The sequence below is a fragment of the Zalophus californianus genome, chromosome 12 (genome assembly GCF_009762305.2).
Source record: "Zalophus californianus isolate mZalCal1 chromosome 12, mZalCal1.pri.v2, whole genome shotgun sequence".
Classification (NCBI taxonomy): domain Eukaryota; kingdom Metazoa; phylum Chordata; class Mammalia; order Carnivora; family Otariidae; genus Zalophus; species Zalophus californianus.
Genome location: NC_045606.1, coordinates 57,251,618 through 57,273,758, shown reverse-complemented (window position 1 = coordinate 57,273,758; position 22,141 = coordinate 57,251,618). Strand labels below are relative to the sequence as shown.

General features: G+C 40.8%; 1 long non-coding RNA gene across 2 annotated transcripts in view; it reads right to left on the bottom strand.

Annotated features, from left to right (window-relative positions):
- Positions 1-924: 924 nt before the first annotated feature.
- Positions 925-22,141, bottom strand: part of LOC113911905 — a 32,530-nt gene continuing 11,313 nt past the window's right edge. For both annotated transcript variants that reach the window (XR_003516628.2, XR_003516627.2), the window contains one exon: positions 925-1,284. This is a non-coding gene — a long non-coding RNA (uncharacterized LOC113911905). The remainder of the gene's footprint in view (positions 1,285-22,141) is intronic.

The following is a 22,141-nucleotide window of genomic DNA, read 5'->3' as shown; positions in this document are numbered from 1 at the left end:
CAGCATCTTAAAGGAAATCAACTTTAAAACAGTATTTCTCATTGCTACCTCGTATTTACCAAATTTATTATTTATCAAGATAAAAGTCTTTTCTACAGTTTCAACGACCTGAAAAAATGTCAAGATTTCCAAGTTACCAACAGGTTGGAATTAATAATTTCTAATGATATACATTTCTATGAAGCATAACTTTTGATAGACAAAGAAAAAGTATTATTATAATAGATATTCTTTGAATAGAATTAGAACAATGACAGGTGGAACTAAAATGTAAAGATTTTCAATTACAAGTTGCATAGCCCAGGAATTCAGTCACTGACAACCTCTGCAGGTTGCAATACTTGAAATTCATTATAGTACACACATTCACATTACCTACTGCTGATTAAATCCTGCGGTTAGTATAAAGAGATCTTCAGATTTCATCAGATGTCTGAAAGAATGGCAATGACTTCTCTTCAGCTGTGAGATTTTGTTACTCACAATGAAGAATGGAAAATTAAGGGTAAAACATATATATATATATATATACACACACACACATACATACACATATACATATATAGTCACTGCGGTTACTTGTCTCATATTTTTGTCAAAATATCCATGGCTACGATCGGTGTAGACCTTCTTCGTGACTGCTGAGGTCTTTGGTCAATCCTTGGTGCATTAAGAGGTGGGATCTCATCCAGCAAATGGTCAAGCCACACTTGCCAACTTGTCTCCCAGAGTCCTTGATAATACACTGAAGCCATTCATGTCTTCAGGGTGAAAGGTGACTTAGCACCTGCACTGGTAAGCTGATGATACTCCCTGCAGCCTGATGGTCTCCCAAGAACGAGTGGCTTCATTTGAAAATTCAGCATTATTTTAGAAGGGTTATGTGTGGGTGCACGAAAGAGTAACAACTCAACTTAGCTTAAGCATAGAGAATTTTATTGTAAAGATGCAACAGGCGATCCTAAAGAGAATGGGAAGCACAGACAGGAAACAAATGAGATATAGGCCAAGTTGGAATTAGAACTGAAACTGGAAAACCAGAAACCAGAGTTATTCCCTCTACATGCATTTCGTCTCAGTCATGTTCTTCTTTCTTCACCTCGCTCTTTCAGTAGGCTTCCCCTGCTTTCAACACGGTTTGCTTGGAACAAACTTTCAGTTCTGGCAGCTCCCTCATCTTACTGATGTCCAAATTTCAAATCCCCATAAGACAGAGCCTGATTAGCTCAGCCCAGGCAATGGATTGGTTCGCCCACAGTTACGTGCCGAGTTGGATTTCACCTGCTGGAGTGGGGGTAAGAGAAGGCAGGGTGACGCAGTTTAGACATGACTGCCCAGGTCCATTCTGTCAGCAAGGGCAAGGCACATACTCCAAACATGTCTCCTATGTCTTCTTCAAGGACCCAAAGTGACATATACATTGAAAATTCCCCACATGCCCAACAGCTTTACTGATGAGCAAGAGTTCTAAAACAAAATGATGCTGACATGGTTATTCAACAATAGGACCATGAATTTGTGTTAGTTGTAATGTTGTCAGAGTCATCCCCATCAGTATAAAATGACCAACCCTGGAAAATACACACACACACACACACACACACCCCTCCCTTGCCTAATCAGAGAAAAAAAACAGACACTCTTGAGCCTTGGCCTTCATGAAAGACTTTGCCAGCACTGCACCCCCTGTCCACTGTAGCCTGCATTTGCCCTGCAGTCCAGCTAACTTGAGCTGTTTTCTGTTCCCTCTGCCGGCCCCACCCTCTCCTTTCTCCATGGCTCCCCGCACACACTGTTTCCCTTACATCTTCTCTCTGGGCCACACCATAATTAAATATAACTAACACATCAAGGCTCTCAAAGAAAACCAGGAAGTAATGAATGGCCCCTGGAAGGGGGGTATTTTCTCAAGCAGGTGGTTTAAATAGACACTTGATGTCATTTGTTAAGAGAAAGCATACAGGGTCTGTCCTGGAGGGCCAGTTCAGATGCCAGCTCCCTCATAAAACCTTCCCTTGACTACCCAGATGAAAAATCAATAATCCCTCCTCCGAGGAAGCATTTATTGTCTCTATCACAGTTTTCCAAATGTAAGAACTTGTGGATCCTTAAACTTATAAGCCCACAGACCTCCATCTGAGAAACATTGCATTAGAAGTTAAACCCTATCACCTGCGGGGCCATTTGAGCCATGGTGAATCATGAACTTGAGACCTAAATTACATGGTGGGTTCTAAGTTGTTAGATTGACTTCCAGATAACCCAGAGTACTTTCCTACTAATGTCTAGATGATCATTAAAATAAAAACACAAATCATCATCATTGAATCTCAGTTTTAATACTCAATTTTCCAGGTCTGTGTAGGCTGGCATACCCAGAAAACTCTGCTTCCAAATCAGTGGGTCCACATGGAATTAACCAGATACCAGCTCTACCATTTGGATTTGACTTTGTAGCTCTGGCTTCTAAAAAACATCAAACATCCTCTATAGCTTAGTAAATTATGTACCTTCTATTTACACTTGATCAAAGCCATAAATCCAGAGCTTGTTTTGGATGGTGATAGATTTCCAACCTGTTCACCTATAAACCTAAAACACCAATCCTGGTCTTTTAAAGACCCTGTGATTTTAGACCCACCATCTGAGCAGAAATGTCTATCATTTGCCAAAACAAGAGAACTGTTTCATATGCTCACAAGCTATTAAAAAAAAATACAGTATTGACTTCATTTGAGGGTTTTCTGCTTTTTTATCATCTCTGGTCCAAACTGAGAATTACTGTGGTAGAGATAGAGATAACTCTTTTTTATCCTTTGTCTTATTCTCTGAGGGTTTTTTTCAGATTTGGGCTGAAGCTTTTTTTTAAAAATCTTTCATCTAATATATAAGATGCCAAGAACCATGCCAGACATCTGAGAATACAAGTATCTAATGCTTTATGAGGAAGACGGATATGTAAATAGATCATGCAATGGGATAAACTCTGCAAATCAAGTGTATATTAAAGGCTATGAGAAAGAAGAAAAATATTAAGACTTACTCAGGAATTTCAGAAGAGTAGTTTTTATAAAAGACCCTGTTTTCACTAACCAAAATTAGTACCTTTTTTCACTAACGTAAAGAAATCTGAAGAGGATTTTCACTTTTATGAAGAAAGCCATCAGTGTATTAATAGTCTTTCATAAAAGTGAAGTGACAAACTTTCAGAAAGCAGGGGATACCTGCATTGCTGCATAACAAATTATCCCCAAACATAGCAGCTTCAAGCCAATTTCTCACAATTTCTGTGGGTCGAGAATTTGAGAGCTAGCTCAAGGTTTCTCATTTGGTTGCAATCAAGATCACTCACATGGCTGTTGGCAGGAGGCCTCAGTTCGTCTTACTGGGCCTCTCTGTCAGGCTGTTTGAGTGTTCTCATAAAAAGGCAGCTAGATTTCCCAAGAATGAGTGAACTGAGAGACCGAGACAGAGACAGACAGATAGAGGGAGTCAGAGAGAGAGGCCCTAATCTTAGACATCATACACCATCACTTCCTGCATAGCCCACTTGTTTAAAAGTTACCCAGGTTAGCCCACACTTAAGGGCATGGCAATTAAGGCCCCATCTTTTGAAGGAAGAAGTATCAAAGACATATTTTGATATCACGAGTATTGAAGAATGAATAGGAGCTTTCTACAGAGAAGCTGAGAGACAGCAATTTGGGCCAAAGGAAGAGATGTACAGGTGTGGGAGAGCATGAACTCCAAGAAAGCAAGGAGTTCACGGGAGGTGTTCAAACTTATCTCAGACTTTTAATTGGACAAAATCTTACAAAGAAGCCCAGTATGCAAAACAAATAAAAGTAGCTCTGATGTGGCTGAAGCTAGGTGAAGAAGGGAGAGAGGGAAATCCCACTCCAAGACAGCCTTTACAAGAACTCCTTGGAGCCACTAGTACTTTATGGAGTTGTCTGAAAACCACTCCTGTGTGCAATAGCTAGTAGTGCTTAGCTACAAGTGCAAGGCATAGTCTCTGTTAATCTTTGTCTTATCAGGTAACAAACTGTGCCCTTGTCCTGTCAGTGACCTGTAACTGGATTTTAAAAATTCTCATTAAGAAGAGAATAATGATCTTGTTGCAGCACAGGAAAATTCCAATTTACTAATGGGTTATATTCCAAGAATTCATTTGAAGAGGATTCTTTAGAATTCTGTGTATCAGTTAGCTATTGCCACAAAGATGCTGTGTAACAAACCATCCCATAACTCAGTAACTTAAAACAACTAGCATTAATTCTCACATATCTGTAGGTCAGCTAGAGATCAGCTAATTTACGCTAGTGCTCAGTTCCATGGCTTTGCTTCAATTTGCAACTCAGCTAAATGGGTAGCAGCTATCCACGGAAAGCTCATCTCATAGAGCAGAAGTGCATAAGGCACAAGATGGCAAGCAGAAAAAGACAAAACCCCTAAAGCCCTAGAGTCAAAACTAGCACACTTTGCCCACATACGGTTGGCCAAAATCAAGTTCCACGGATGACCCCAAAGTCAAGGGATAGTAAAATGCACTCCTCCTACATAAGCCTAAAGCAAGGGAGTGAAGAATTAGAGCCAATCATTCAATCTATTAGCTTGTGAATGCATTTTTCCTTAAAAACAAAATTGTAAATTATAGTTTGTCATATTAGCTCACCAGAACTGATTTAATGCTAAGAGGAATAACATCAGTGGCCTGGAATCAAGTAGTTCTATGATGCAATCACATTTTTTCTTTCTTTTTTTTTTTTTTTTTAAGATTTTATGCATTTATTTTGAGAGAGAGAGAGAGAGCATGAGGGGAGGGCAGAGAGAGAGAGGGAGAGAGAGAATCTCAAGGAGACTCCCCATTGAGGGCAGAGCCTGAAGTGGGGCTCAACCCAGGACCCCGAGATCATGATCTGAGCCGAAATAAATGCTTAACTAACTGAGCCACCCAGGTGCCCCTACAGTCACATTTTTTAAGTAAGCCAAATCTGTCTTCCCAGCTCACTTTCTTTATCCCCTTAACATTGTTCCCATTTCTCCCCGTGCGCTCAGCATCCTCCTGGCTGTCCTAAACCCCTCACCTCTGTGCCTCCACTCATCCTTCATGTCCCTCCTCCCAATTATTTCAGCCACCAGTTTACTCTGAACCCCACACTGTAGACCCCTCCCAACTGGCTGCCAAAAGGAAAACCATCTGATTGATCCAATTCATAGTCACAAATGAGTGGCCCATTGTTTCCTAACAGTCCCCAAGACATTTGACTTTTTAAAGTGGCCTGTCCCAAAGCCCAGTGGTCCTCCCACAGGTGAGATTCAAGACAGTGAATACATCAGTAAAAGTCAAAAGGTCTGGGATATTTTCAGAAAAGGGGAGTATGTCTTAGGCCTTCCAGTTATTCTCATTTTGTGAAGGAAGTGTCATTCACACATGCAGAGCCTGCTGTATTCACTTTATTACTCTCAGTTCCAATATTTTCTTTTCCTCTCTATGCTGCTACAGGGAATTGAACTCACCAGGAGAAGATAAATGTCAGTGTTATGATTTACATCTCATTACAGGACCAGTGTTGTTTCCCATTTTGAAATTTACTCTATAGGCCAAATCTTTAAAGACCTTCTTTTTTATCTTTCAACATTAAAATGACATATTTCAACATGAAATATGCCTACTTTGACTTTGGAGGAGCTTAATGGTTTGGCCCTTGTACACGGTTTTCATACAAACATCCCTATTTTAAGCGAACAAACAAAAATAGAAATTATTGTCTTGACAACATTGCTGTTAATCATACATGAAATAATGTTTACTTTTAAAGATGGATCATAAAAAAGGATTCCAGGTGTTACATTTCAGTAACACCAGTTTTCTACCCTGTTCAAATGTCTGTGTACAGAAAAGGGAAGTGGAGATATCATGTAAAAGACTAATCTGAATAATTTGGATCAAAAAAAAATACAGCTTTATTGATCTTAAGGTATGAATTTATGTATGGTTCTTCATTTCTGCTGATGTTTTCATGACAAAAAATAACAATGCTTATATGCCATGTGACAGCATTATAATGTCATATTTTAGCCATTTGGGCAGCCTTTGTAATAGTCAATATCCTTCCCCTTCATTTTGCCATGCAAACTACAGTACCTAACATCAAACTACCTGAGGATGGGCCAGTAGCAACAATTATTTCTCTTCTTGTCCAGGCAAGTGTCAATAACCATAACATCAACTTCAGGTAGGCTACGCTAGGTTAGGATTTGGGGTGTTGGGTTCAAGAATTCCTTCTCACATTTTTTTTTCTTATACTAGCCAAAGAGGTCATCCAAATTCCATGCTACCCAAGAAAGAATGCTTTTCCTTGCTTTTTAACGATCAAATTCCAATGAAGTCTAAATACAGTCAAAGCTCTTGGTGAGGAGAACTGCAAAAGGCAATAAGGATTATGACTTGAAAGGTAAGCTCCACGCTGAATGGCAGAGTAGCCAATCACTTACCAGACGTGAAGCTGCCCTTATTACTGGCTCATCTAGAGTGAATTCATTGGTTAACGGCTAAAATTAGTTATGGGGTTCAGAGCAATGGTTCAAATTCCAGATCCTACATTTACCAGCCAAATTAATTAACCTTTCTGTGGTCCATTTTTTGTTTTTTGTTTTTTGTTTTTACCTGCAGGTGAGGATAATAGTGTATACCTCTTAGAGTAATTATAAAAATGAAATGAGTCCACATGTGTGAGGTGTTGAGAACAGTACCTGGCCAGCATCATGCCATTATCATCATTATCTGGGGATTCTTCTTAGCCATGCTGGCTCTCTTTCCTCTTAACTCAGATATTGGACAATAGTTGGATCAGCCCATAATTGATTCACATTCTTGAGTTCCTTCTTAAACAGTGCTATTGGGAGTGCAACTTGGACAACCACTCAGATCTTGGCATGATCTAATAAAGTTGAAGATGCTCATTCCCTATGAGCTAACAATGCTACTCGCAGGCATATACAATGGAGAAATTTTTAGACCGAGAGACTAGATTGGATTAGAATATTCACGGAAATATGGTTTGTAATAACAAAAAAATGGAGACACCCAGATGGTCATCAAGAAAAGGATGGATGAATAAGTCTTAGAGTATTCACACAATGGAATAACAAACGGTAATGAGTATGAATAAAGTATGTTACATGTATCAACTTAGACAAATCTCACAAATATAATATTGAGTGAAGAAAAGTAATTCATAGAAGAAGATAACAGTATGATTCCATTTACATACGGCTCAAACATGGAAAGCTTGTTTTTAAAAAGCAGGAGCATGAGAGGCATTCAAATAATCAGGACTTTAAATGAAGCCATAATAGAAAAAAATCACATCATCAACATACAAATAGATGCATATCAGGAGCATAACATGCATAAAATCAGGATAGGGGTTACCTCTGGGACTAAGAAGGGCATTATTGGAGTCTCAGTGGTGGTAATAATGTACTGTATTTCTTAATTTGGGTGGGTAAATGGCACAGACATTCATTTTATCACGAAGACTTCTAATGCATATATATTATGAATTTGTAAGCATTTTAACATTTTATTCAAAAGTTCTTCAATGAAGAAAAAATAAATATAGCCACTACCTTGCTTAGGGTCCCATCCCATTTCTCTCAGGTGGCTCACCCACACACATTCGTGGCAGCACATACTGAGAAGGCCCCAGGTCCCCCTCTTTGGTGCACCAGGGCACTATTCTGCAGATATTTCTAGTTAAGGATACGCAGTAAGGTCAGATCAGAGGGGCACTCTGCCTCTATTTACATATTTGTTTGTTTTCTTAATAGAAGAACGCAGTATCCTGCCAAAATGATATAACACCTCTTCTCACAGAGATTACTGTACCCAGCGCTTCTTAAGGCAGGAGATGGGTTTGCTTTCCCTATTTTGCAAAGAAGGAATGGAAGCACAAAACCACCGCGGTCTACTGGCCAACTGTTACCGTCACTCTCTTCCTTCCCACGGCTTCCATTCTGTTTTATCCCCAAAGGGGCCTTCATGCACTGTTCGCCTCTATATCATACATAAGTTCTTCTGGAAGTCAGAAGCTCTAACTCTTCAATGTAAGAACAACAAGGGAATGGCACCTCTGGGGTTAAAACCCAACTTTCCTGATTACAGGTTCCGCAACGGAACATCCTCTAAATGGGATTTCAATCCATACGTGGTGCTCATTATGCACCACCAGGCCAGATGGGAGCGGGAGAGAGAACAGAACCACGGACAGCTCCGGCCGGTGCTCACCTGCAGTAATGGGGACCAGTCCCTAGCCGCCGGCCCCTCCCTGCAGCCACCAGGGCTTCTCTTGGCATTATTTATTTATTTCTAAGACCTGGGGGTGGGAGAGGAAAGAGACGAAGAAAAGGAAGTGATTTTTCTTCTTAATAGGTTTGCTCTTCTCGCTCTGGGTAGAATCAATGTGAGCGAGTGGAGTTGAACACACTCCTTAACATCCCCTCCCCTTCAAACTGCTTCCTTCCATGGTAAATAATTCAGACAAAATAAAATAATCATGTGCTGGCAATTACCACCCCACCCCAAAAACGAAGGATTGCTGCAATGAGATCCCCCTGGATGCCGCAGGGGCCTTTCATGGTGTCCCTGCTGGTGGCAAGTCGAGGCCGGGATGCAAGGGCGGGTGAGAGTCTGAAGGTGAGGGCAGAAGGGCTGTTGGTTGTTATTCCTGAGCAGAAGGGCCATGAAATGACATCTCTGTGCTTCCATGAAATGGCTGACTTTCTGCTAAGGGGTCTGGAAACAGCACACATTTAAACAGGCTGCTCTAAACCAAATTCTTATTTTTCATTCTAATTTCCATCTTTCTGCATGAGACTAAAGCTTCTGGGAGAGGCTCCACGGCAGCCCCCCTCAAAAAAAAAAGTATGCCTTTTCACCCAGCCTCTCCTCTTCATAGAATTTTTATTTTGTGAGTTTATTTCTTCATGTAAACACCTTGCTCACCTGTGTGGGCCTCACTGATAAGAATTTTTAGGTGAAGAGAAAGTGGTTGTTTTGCTTCGGAACATCAAAAAAGTTCAGGCAGAGATGGCATCAGTTACAATGTGAAAATAACACTCTCGACCCCATAGAACAAAGTGATAGCAACTCATCACAAAAAACAAGTCTCCCCTAACACAACTGTGCATGTGAGCAGTACAAGATAAAGGACAGTGTGGTGGAAGACACCTTATTTGGACACCAGTAATTTACAGGAAAATCTCTACTTAATAATACTTATTCTCTGCAGATTCATCATCTTCATGGAGAATTAAAGAAGCTGTAAACAATAATTTTGAAAACATCATAGATAGGACTGTTATGATCCCAACTGATTATTGTTATGTGGCTGGCATGTGGCCTTTAAATAAAAAGCTGGACAAAGGTAACTGAATGCATAAACATGTAGACAGAATCCTGGCTCTTCTTGCTTGCTCTCATGCACTGCTCTGAAGCTGGTGGGGAAAGCCTTCTGGAGTGGAGGCAAGTGACCTTCGAAGCCTGAGTTTTCCCCAGGCTGCCCCAATACACTGGGAGTAGTAATGGATTCCTTCTCTCTGATACCTTTCTCAAGACTAAGGGTGACAAAGGCCACAAGACCCTAAATCTGACTTGTCCAATATAGTAGCCACTAGCCACGTGTGGCTATTTACACTTACACTAATTAATTTTAAATAATTTAAATAAAATTTAAAATTCAGTTCCTGAGTCACACTAGCACATTTCAAGTGCTCAGTGGCCACACATGGCTAGTGGTGCCACACATACTAGACAGTGCAGACATAGAACATTTCTATCATCTTAGAAAGTTCTATTGGACAAGGCTGTTCTAACATCAGCACACTGTGGTAGACAGATACACTCACTACATGGCGGGGGTGGGAAGGGTCTTTCAAAAGGGAAGGAACAGGATCTCTAACCCTAAGTCACTTCTATATTTGGTGCAACTGTTTAAATAAGTAAGTGTAAATATCCCTGAGAAACAAGTACAACACCCAGTGTTTTAAAAATCCTCTTTCTACCCAAATGAGCCTTAAGATATAACAGCAGTGCGCTTTCAGGTGCTTCGTAAAGTTATCCCTCAGTTTGGTTAATTTCCCTCTTCCATATGATGTTCTTAATAAGACAGTTTTTGGAGAGAGGGAAGAGCACACGTCTTGGGTGAAATGATTTTTTTTTCTATTCTAAAAAGAGAACAGTGATTCTGATGATAATATGACAATTTTGCATTAAAATACTTAGCAGGCTAGATAAGACATTCAGGCCTTTGCTCATTTGGTCATTTTCCCAAGCAGTGTTTACATTGAGGATTGTCATAAGCCCAGCACAAGGGTCAATTCTTTTAAGATTTTGCACTCACAAAGGAGAGAGAAACAAACACAAACATAAAGACAGTGCATGACAATGGCCATCAGAAAAGTGCTGGGAGAGAGAGGGCTTGGGGTTTTAGAAGTAGGGGAGCCCATTTCCTGCTGAGGAAACAGGGCAGCTTCCTGGAAGAAGTGGCCTTTGAGCTGGATCTTAGAGCAGAAAGTGACTGGAGGTGTGCAAATTCAGGGAGACAGGGGAAAGGAGGGGGACTGTGTTTGGAAAACCCTGGGTATCTCAGTTGAGCTGGGTGGTTAGCTAGGTAAAAGGAATTGGGGGAAGAAAGCACCAGAAGGTAGACGACAGATGTGACAGAGGACCTGAACGTTAGACTGGGCCAAAAACTGACCACCCTAACACCACCCCAGCTACCAGTGACATGCAGACTCCAGCACCTGCCTTCATTAATGAAGGATGGTCACTTTATCCGTACTTGTAATTGCTTAGGAGCCTCTGTCCATGACATTCACCCTGTGATTAGTGCTCCGTGTGATGGGAAGTCACTCTGTCGTCAGTTATAATGCCAGGGGCCACCAACACCAGAATCCACTCACATTCCAACTTAGCTCCTCTCCTTTCCTCAAATGTTTACCTGATAGCTCAGTTCATCTTCAGCATGATAGATCTTTTACAAAAGGTACACAGTGACCCCAGGAGAATGAAACAAAGGACGCAATCTCCAGGAGCTGCAAGGGTAGCGGACAGAACCCCGGCCCTGAACTCAGGCCTGGTGCTGTCCTGTAGCAGCCGGGACACTGGGCAAAGCATGTACACGCTGTGACCCTCCGTTCCTTATCTTCCTATAGAGTGGAGGTAACGAGTGATGTCTGCCCTCACTCAGTTACAAAATACTGGGGAAACAGAACCTATTATTTCATTTAGATAAGCGTTCGGAATTGTTAGTATTGATTCATCCTCTGACAAAAATAAATCCAGAATAACTTTTTCTTCATGAATAATGTCCTTTTTCTCTTCAAAGCAACAATTTTCCTTTTAATTGGAAGTTACCATTTCTTTTAAAATAGTTTATATCCACACTGAAGTTATTTTTTCGGATCTTTTTTGATTTGCTTTCTTTCTTAGCTTTTGTCTATTAATTTAGGAGAAAGCAAAGGATTTATTCTGTGATTTAAATTTTGAAACTGGTGGTGAACTTCTTAAAATCCTACTGTGTGCTTAAAGTCATCTTCCTGGCCAGGGAGGATACAGAAGCAGTATTTGGCGGCGGGGGGGGGGGGGGGGGGGGCGGCACTCAGGCCACAAAGACACTATAATCTAATTAGTTACTTAAGGTAATATATGTTGTTATATTTTGTATGCAATTACAAAAACAAAATTAAAGAATTACTAAAGGTCAAGTTGTAGTTGAAATTACATGTGCTTCAGAGCATAGAACAATGGAGAATTCGCCTAAAATGGAGCAGCATAGGAAAGTTTGATGCACTAGGTGAGTTCTGTGGGAGCCCTGAGGGACAGGCAGGATCCGCTTGGAGGGTGGGAGAGGGAGGGTACCCCGGGCACTGAGAAGTCTAGACAGTAGTTACAAGCAGCACTGTGACCTTGGAGCAATGAGGAAAGTGGCCAGATTGAGTGGATGGAAAACGTTGGAAAATCAAAGGAAATAAGGTTGGGTCAGGTTATGAAAGATTCAGAAGCTTAGCTTCTTTGAACAAATGCCTTTTGATAATTTAAGTTACGTGGGATCATATATGTAACTCACCACAATGGGTAGAAGACAAATAAGATGGTCTCTCTGGTTTGAGACACTAGAATTCTAGGACAGAGAACTAAGTCTGACAAATGACTATTTGCACCCACTGATCTAGGGGAGGCAAGGAACCTCCTGGGGAAACCCAAACAAATCAATAAACTTGAACTGTTTTTATAACTGTTGGTCAGACAATCTTGTGCCTGTCTTGAGAGGGGAGGGCATCAGAAGCCAGGTTGAGGAGAGGGTGGAGAGATAGGAACTTACTGTGTGGGCTGGGGTCTGGCAGGACAAGCCAGTCTGTGAAGAGGGCCAGAGAACCACATATGGGTGATGATCCCGGATAACCAACAGGGCCTGGTACCTGGAGCCACCTACCCCAGCAGACCTGATCATGTCTATGTACCTCTGTAGGGACTGAGAGGGGGACCTCAAGATGTTACTTTAACTCCACAGTGCTCAAACAACAATGCTCTGGGACCCCACTCTTACTGTAATGTAATGGAAGAAGCATTTTCACTTCCAAGAAACCACCAAGCAGTCACAGCACCCGTGGGAACGGATCATATCAGTGGGGCAGATCAGTCTTTCTATATTTGCACTTAAGCAAAGGGAAAAGGCTCTGTGGAGCAGGCCAGAAGTAGCCATGTGGGGAGGTAGCAAAGGCCAGAAATATTATGGTTGTATAGATATATGACCAAAAATATGTACTTTATCCCCCCAACCTCTATGCAAAGAGTGTAGCTCCCCACTCCTTGACTTTGGACATGGCCAAGTGAATAGCTCTGACCAAGAAGTGTTAGATTGGGACACAAGCTAAGGCTTAGAATGTGCTTGTGTGGTGGGCCTTGCACTCTAATGCTTCTGCCACCACTCTGAGAAGACTATGTTCCAATTAACCCTTGGTCCAAGTCAAAGCAGACCCAAACCCACAGGATGAAGCAGAGCCAACCCCAGCCAGCCTGCGATCCTTGAGAATAAACAGCGTAATATAAATCACACAAACTGGAAATCCAAATCATACAAATTTCAGAATACAACATTCCACAAACTGGGACTGTCCTTGCCTACCTTAGTGAATGCACCTTTCAATAAACAATAACCTTATTGTGTTATTCACAATAGGAATTGTGAAGAAGGGCCCACACAAAGAGTTTTGTTTTATTGTTTCCCATTGAAAGCACTGATTTACTCCAGCTATGGCTAAAATAAGGCACAAATGCGAACAAAGCCTAAAACCTGCCCAGGCTAGGTTTCACAGTGGCAGCTTTTGGAACTCACACCATTCTTTTTTTTTTTTTTTTAAGAATTTATTTATTGGGGCGCCTGGGTGGCTCAGTTGGTTAAGCGACTGCCTTCGGCTCAGGTCATGTTCCTGGAGTCCCGGGATCGAGTCCCACATCGGGCTTCCTGCTCAGCAGGGAGTCTGCTTCTCCCTCTGACCCTCTTCCCTCTCGTGCTCTCTATCTCTCATTCTCTCTCAAATAAATAAATAAAATCTTTAAAAAAAAGAATTTATTGGGGCGCCTGGGTGGCTCAGTTGGTTAAGCGACTGCCTTTGGCTCAGGTCATGATCCTGGAGTCCCGGGATCGAGTCCCACATCGGGCTCCCTACTCAGCGGGGAGTCTGCTTCTCCCTCTGACCCTCTTCCCTCTCGTGCTCTCTATCTCTCATTCTCTCTCTCTCAAATAAATAAATAAAATCTTTAAAAAAAAAAAAGAATTTATTTATTTATTTAGAGAGATTGCGGGGGGAGGGGCAGAGGGAGAGGAAGAGAAAGAATCTCAGGCAGACTTGGCGCTGAGTGCAGAGCCCGATGCTGGGCTTGATCTCACAACCCTGAGATCATGCCCTGAATTGAAATCAAGAGTCAGATGCTTAACCGACTGAGCCACCCAGGCACCCCCAGAACTCAAACATTCTTTTTTCATTCAGTGCATTTTTTTTTAGTTTTTATTTTGAAATAACTTTAGACTTAAAGAAAAGTTGCAAAAATACTACAGAGAGTTCCCATATTCCCTTCACCCAGTGCTAACATTTATTTGGATTTCATCAGTTTTTCTACTAATGTCCTTTTTCTGTTCGAAGATCCAATCCAGAATCCCACCATGTTTTGTCTCCTTAGTCCCTTCAAATCCATGACAATTCATTAGTCTTTCTTGACATTTCATGTCCTTGACACTTTTGAAGGCTGACAGTTATTTTTCAGAATAGATTTGTCTGATGTTTTCTCATAATTGGAGTGAGGTTATGCATTTTTAGTAAGAAAAAAAACGATGTTGGCTCCCTCTCAGTGTATCATGGGGACAGGGGAGTGGAGGAAATTGATAACTTGATCACTTGGTAAAGGGAGTATCTGCTGGGTTTCACCACTATAAAGTTACTGTTTTTCCTTTGTAATTAATAAAATCTTGAGAATGGTACTTTAAGATTATGCAAATATCCTGCTTCTCTTCAAACCTTCATCTCTGATTTTAGTGTCCATTGGTGGATCTTGCTTGCAACATTATTACTGTGGCATTTGCCAAATGGTAGCTCATCCACCTCAAGCTAAAAGGGAAGCAGCTAATGAACCGTCCCTTCACTTTCCAACCTCAACCCAACCAATAATGAGATTTGAACTAAATGTGCAAAGGGGTAGGAAAGGTCCCGTTCCTGAAACTGAGAAGTCTCAGCCACAATTTCTGGGCTGCTTTGCAGAGTCGACTGAACAGCAGTTGACAGATCTTGCTTAGAAGGCAAAGAGGAGAACAACCAGGGAGCACAGCCAACTTCCATGCTAATAGAACAGAAAACCACAGGATTCTGTTTAACACAACCAAGGACTCAACTTATTCAGCCAACTACCTTGTTTTCCATTTGTAATTAAAGTCACAAAGAAGCAGCTTCCTTGTGTGCTGCCCACAAGCAGAGCCCCAGACAACATCCTCATTTTCAATACTTCTTCCCCTTTATCTCACTCGGCCTGATGCCTAATAAGCTGATTGCTATTTACTTTGGACCAACAGCTAATCTGTTAATGATTGATTTTAAATTTTTACAGTCATTTGTCTCTGGCAGGACCTGAGACTGCAAAAGGCAGTCCTTCCCCACCTGATGAATTGGCTTTTTCTTAGAAAGAAAGAAAAAAAAAGGAAGGAAGGAAGGAAGGAAGGAAGGAAAGAAAGAAAGGAAAGGAAAGGAAAGGAAAGGAAAGGAAAGGAAAGGAAAGGAAAGGAAAGGAAGAAAGCAAAGAAAGCAAAGGAAAGCAAAGGAAAGGAAGCAAAGCAAAGAAGGAGAAAGGAAAGGAAGGAAAGGAAAGAAGGAAGGAAGGAAAAAGGAAGGAAGGAAGGAGAGAAAGAAAGAAAAAAGAAAGAAAGAAAGAAAGAAAGAAAGAAAGAAGAAAGAAAGAAAAGAAAGAAAGAAGGAAAAAAAAAAAAGAAAGAAAGAAAAAAAAAAAGAAGGAAGGAAGGAAGAAGAAGGAAAGAAAAAAAGAAAGAAAGAAAGAAAGAAAGAAAGAAAGAAAAAAGAAAGAAAGAAAAAAAAAAAAAAAAAAAGAAAAGAAAGAAAGAAAGATTGATTTAAGTCAAAAGTCTTCATGGTTGCATTCTGCTGACCAACAATTAACATTTAATGAGAAATTTCAATATAAAAGAACAAACAGTGACTCTTCCTCTAAAATTCATTTGCCTTTGAAATGGTCAGCAAATAATAAAAGTGGACATTTTGCTAATGGTGGCATGGGGTAAAGACCCTCTTCCATATGAAGTAAACTGTAATTGTACTATAAATTTAGAGAGTCTAAAATTCTTAATTAACAAAATCGATGCTCATTGCCCAGCTAGAATGGGCTAGCTAAACTAATACCATTACTGTCTTTTAAAAAGATCTGCATTGCACACCATATGATATATGTCTTTTTTGTAGGATATATGCAGAAAAGTGAATTTTGCTTTCCACACACACACACACACACACACAAACTGTTGAATAGACAATGGTTATTTTAATTGGTACCACATAGCAGTGCCCTGCAATTTAATCAGTGCTTCTAAAAATAAAACCATGGATCACCACGTTCTGTAAAGTAGAGCGAACCCGGTGCACAAGAGTACCACCCGCATTTATAAACCCTGCTTCTTCCAGAAAGTTAAGCCTGCCTCAGAGACGCCATCCCTAATTTTGTATATAAGAATGACCCCCAAGGCTAGTATTCCCATCAACTATTTATTAAAACGCACCCCAAGAGCTCTCATCTCAAAATGGAATTAAGCTCATCCAAGTGTCTCTGAAAAAGAAGAGTGATTTAAAATGTGAACCAGCACTTGCACAAAACGAAAAGGAAGGATCCTGGTACAAAGTGGTGTTTTGGTATGTCTGAGTGGTGGCAGGTCTTCCTGGAGAGACAGTGTTATAAATTAGCAGATTAGACATTTTTGCAGAGCCTCTAAAAGGAAAGGCTAAGCTGTTTGAAGGATAAAAGCCCTAATCTTATTAATATTTTAGATCCTGCAAGACATTGAGGCTCCATCTGCTGTCAGCACTACCTGAGAAAGAATTGAGGCAGCTAGGGGACAGAAACCACGGCCCCCCAAATGGTCTACTGACCTTCCTGAGAGGTAGATATCATGTGACAGCGATTGCCTATCTCAGCAGACATGCTGGAAACAGGAGAAAGTGTTAAATATAACCAGGTAGACAGTGATGAATTGACATACTGAAAAATCGAACACTTCAGTAATCAGCCTAAGGATCTGATATCAACAACATTTTTCAGTTTTGTCCAAATTCATTGAAAGGTGTACTTTAGCAAGTTCACTTCTCATTGGTAAGACCTTTCATCTTTACGCTGCTTTTCTGATTGGATTCTGTGTCATCATTGGTTTGGGTGGCTCTGTGTGCAGGAGGCAGACAGACTGTTTTCCCGGAGAGAAGAAGGCCAGGAATGAACACAAATATAAATGGGTTTTACTCCAACATTAATTTAAAAACTATTAAATATCTATCAAAATGGTTATTTAGAAAGAATTATTAAAGCCATGGTATATGAAAATGCATCAGGTACTGTGTTCTAACAGCACAGTAAACCTGCAATATTGAAATATTGCCCTCTATTTTGCAGTAGGAAGCTTCTATAACTATAATTCTAATTACAGAACTCTAATTAATGTCTACATGGCCTCAGATAATGTCATTAAATATTTGGAATATTTATATTATCCAAAGACAATCTCTATCCATTAGAATAAGGAAATCCTTTAACATAACTTTTTAAAATGCTACTGATATGCTTTTCTTTTTATGAGACACATAAGTCATGCAATTTATTTTAAGGTTTCATTCATCTCTACAGCAGTATTGCAAAAATTCTTTAACTAAAAACCACTTTTGTCCCTGTTACAGACAGAACAAGGCTTTCATCTGAGGTCACTACCTCCTTTGAGATTTAAATAAAAAACTGGCTCAAGTGTTCACCCCACATCCTGTGAGAAGTCTGATGCTCTCCCCTAGATTTCTGAGAATTCTGGAGAACTTGTATTTTCATAGTCACTTCTCTCTCCAGTGACTTTTCTGGGCTGGATTCTTGACCTCACTGACTCTCACATCCGATGGCTGCCCCAGGCCAACCGAGATTTTGAAGGTAACCCCTTTTACTTGATTTCTGCCAAAACACCACACAAAGACAGTATTCATGGACTCTTTATGTCCTTAAAAGTCTATCATCAGGTCCATCGTGTGTGCCACCATCTTGCTTTCTCCCTTACTTAGTCTCTCTCCCCTCTTCTTTCTGCTCTGCTCTCCCACATTCACAATTCCTGCAAGCTTCTTTCACGGAGCAATTTGCTCTCTCCTCCTCTAGCTCCAGACTGTTCAGGCTATCTCGGAGGCCTTATCTTCTTAGCCAAATGCTCCCATTATGGTGGTAGACAGTTTCCTCCCTGAAAGGAATTCCTGGCTAGCTCTTAAAATAACGGCATTTTCCTCTGGGCTGCTCACGTATTACCAGAAAGCTCTGACTCATTCCTGCAAACATTCAGAGAAAGAAATACAAAGGACAACTAATTTTGTGATAAGTACCATAGGAAAACATGGAAGGTCTATAACAGATAGGAATGTTGAATCAGAATTTGGGGGCACTATAATTTGGGGGAAGAACTTTGAGGAGATTCTGCTTTCAAATTCACCCTGGAAAGGGTCAATGAAAGGATTGATTCATAGACATCCAGAGAGTCATGTGGAGCTAGAGATGAACCTCCATGTCAGTATCTTCCTAAGGCCTTAAGCTCCTGGCTTTTCTTAAAAAGTTCCACATGGGAACGCCATAAATGGTGTTCTGTGTATGTCTGATTTCCCCTTGCAGACTAAGCTAGAACCTGAGATGAGACAATGCTTTGCTATATGGATGGGTAGAAAGAATTCCAGAAAGTGACAAGAAGTCAATTGCTTTCCCTTTACTCCCAGCTTGAATATGGGATACAAAGCATCTCTCTAATACCCATAAGCTTCAGGCCACTCAGAACTATATGGATAATAACATATGACTTACATGCCCACATTAGACCAACAGCCTTAGGAGAGTATTAAAGTCCCAGATCCATGAAGATAAACAGAGGATCACTCAATTCATTGGCAAATTCAGACACATCCTAAACCCTATCAGGGTAATTCATGTAGAAGAATTTCACTTTAAAATAGGTTGTTATTCAATTTTCTTTCTGGTTCTCTGGCAAACTAAGGGTAATTTCTAAGCAGATGACAAAAGTAAGTCAACTTGGTTCAAGCCTAAACGGTAATTTTTATCTTAGTTCAGTGCTGGAAGTGTATATTCAATGTTTACTATGTTTAACTCAATGGGCGGCAAAAGTGAGAATGTCCGTCACGATACATTGGAATAAAATCATTGCAAACTGCTTGGGAAGTAACTGAGTAGTTAATTTTATTAAACTCTGTTGCAGCCAATGTCATCCAGCTATAATATGACTGCCCTAACTGAGACATGCTGGACAAAATTTGCACATGCACTGAGGAAAATGTTGCATTTCAAGGGACCTAGAAAGAAAGTGACTTGTAACTGGTCAAATGTTGTTCTTTAAATCACAATAGATATGAATTGATCTATTCATATTGAATTCATATAGTTAAATATGATAATTAATAGAAAACATTTTTATAATACTTTCTGTAAACCAAGCACCATTATAAGAACTTTATATACTAACTCACGTATTCATCACCACAACACTCTAAGATAGGTACTACTATTATTCCCATTTTACAGATGGGGAAACCAAGACATGGAGAGATAGTATAACTCACCTGTGGACACACAGATAAGTAGCCAAACTGGCACCACAGGGGTGGTCTGGTTGCCCAGTCTTTTACACTTGGCTTCTGTGCCCTAAACAGCTTCCACCAAATGTGGACCTATAGCTGACCCTAAGCAACTTTCACAAGAGCAGCACCAGAAGCCAAAGCTAGCTTCCTTTAGTCTAATTACCACTTAGTACCTGAGGTTTGAAGACACAAGAAAAACCCACAAATCCAACCTAACTGCAGGGAGGGCAATGGCCAAATTAAGAGAATTTGCATTACAAAGTATCTTAGAATGTACTGGTTTGGTTAATTCCAAATGCATATAGTACCCTCAACCACAAGCCATTAAATGTGTCAAGTATAGGTTCCAGGGACCTGCTTAAATAAACCAATAAATATTATTTGCATACAAGGTTTCATATGCCAGAATATTAAGAATAATTTAACACATTCCCTATACTCCTACTTGGACTATTCATTTCCTTTGCGAACCATTTCTCCTTTCAAAATACCAGAGTAAATACTAGCTAGCCTGGCCAAGTGAACTAGTGCGTGCTTCGAATTCATTGAGGATGCATTAGTGAGATTATACCGCAGCAGGAAAAGTGGGTCCCAATCTCTAACAATCCATGAGACATTGCAACGCTGCAAAATATATCTTACTCTACTTCATCTTGTATTTAAGCACCCCCTTTGACATAACCAGTTGGCAACCCTAAACGTATTTGTACTTGAATCAAGAAGCTGGGTAGGGTACGTTCCTCTAACTCTCAAAATGCAATTCTCTCTTCACTTATTATCCCAGCCCTTAATTTGCATATAGCATAAACACTTGTTTGTTTGTACACTTGTTTAATTAATTTTTGCTTAATCATTCTTTTTCTTCCCCCTAAGCCTCCAAAGACCAAGTATATCCGACACAGTTGGCTGCCCTCTGTTCTTCCTTTTCGGCAAAGGCCAGAATCCATTCAGATCTCTACCCTTCCCACACATAACTCAGGATTAATCCTAACTGACCCAAGCCAGTGACTGGTTTAGGTGTATAAGTGAGCAAATGTCAGCTGAAGGGTTTCTGGGCTTCTGGACGAAAGGATATCCAAGGAAGAGAGAGGCTCTCTCCATTTCCATTGGATGTTACTGTGTCCAGATATGGTGCCTGGAATGGTAGCAGCCATTTATGACTATGAGATCAGCTAGCCTGAAAATAACAGAACAGAAAGATGAGGAGCTGGGCCAGGCATGATGTTAGTGAGCCATCAAATTAACCAAACACTGAACCTCTCTACATTCTAACTTCTAGCTGTAAGAAATAATAGATGTCCTCACTGGTTCAGCAGGTTGAGTCAGGGTTATCTGCTGCTCAGAGCTGAAAGTCTCCTAAAGGAGACAGCAGAAAACATGACTATATAATTCATTCTAATTAATTTGCTCAACATGTACTAATTGAATATCCACTAGCCCTAGGCGCTGTTCTAAAACTTGGGGATAGACCAATAAATAAAATAGACAAATCCCTGCCTTTATAAACATATGCTGTAGTGGGAAATTCACATTGTATGAGGCATTGCACACTTAGCACAGCACAAAGCAGGAAAAGAGAAGGCATCTCACCCTGGAAGGATGGGAGGAAAGTTGCTTTTATTATCCAGCAGAACACTTTTCAAAGGCTATCTCGTTCAGTTGCCACAGCTGCACACTGGGGTTGGTGTTATAGCCCCGTTTTGCAGATGAAGACGCTGAGGCTCAGAGATCATAAGTGGCAGAGTCAGGATAAAAATCCAGATCTTCAACATCAACCCTGACACTCTTTTGGCTCTTGTGCTACATTAAGCTTGCAGGGTAGCAAGCAGGTCAACAGTAGGAGCCGGACTAGAGACCCACCAGATCCTGGTGTGCTGGCATGGAGACACGTCTCCTATATGGGCTCAGACCGACACAGGGCCATTGTGTGCCCTGTGTTTGTAAACAGGACAAGGCAGTAAAATTCAAGACAATCCCAAACAGATGAACATCTGGCAATCGTGAGATAAGCACTCAGAGCTTTCGATGAATTGGTGACAGTGCAGGAAGGAGTGGAAATGAGGGTTCTGAAGGGTCTGAGATTTCCTGGCCTGTCAGCTCTGAGCCAGGTTGCCCGGCAGGGGATGTGGCCCCACTCTCTGTAGAAGATAAACACAAACAGCTCCGGGATCACTGTTAGGCATACAGAAAGGGAGAGTTCACTCAAGAGCTATATGTTTTGCAATTAATAAGGCATAAAGGAATCCTTCCCAAACTTCTGCTTGGGGTGCTGTTTAGTGACATAATGATGGTAGCTTCCATTTATTAAGCCTTTAATACATGGCAGGCAATGTTCGAAGTCGTTTCTCTGTAGGATCATATTACAAAGTTAATTCTACTCTTACTTTTACAGATGAGGAAACCAAGGCACAGAGCACTTTAGTAATTTTAGTAATTGCTAATTAGGAGGCAAAACTGGATGTGAACCAAGTCTGTCTTCTGATTATTGTCCTATCCTCCCACTGTGACGGTTTATGGAGCTTTCAAGACCCTGGGTGCTTGCATTCTCCACTCTGATCTAGGACAGTGCTTCTCAGCCTGTGCAAAGTGAAGAACTGGTTTGTTTGCTTGTTTGTTTTGTGCAATCTGCCATTAAACAGAGTTCAAATATGCCTATAGATTCCCACCACACAAGACTCAGAACCCAACCTGCTCAATATCCTGT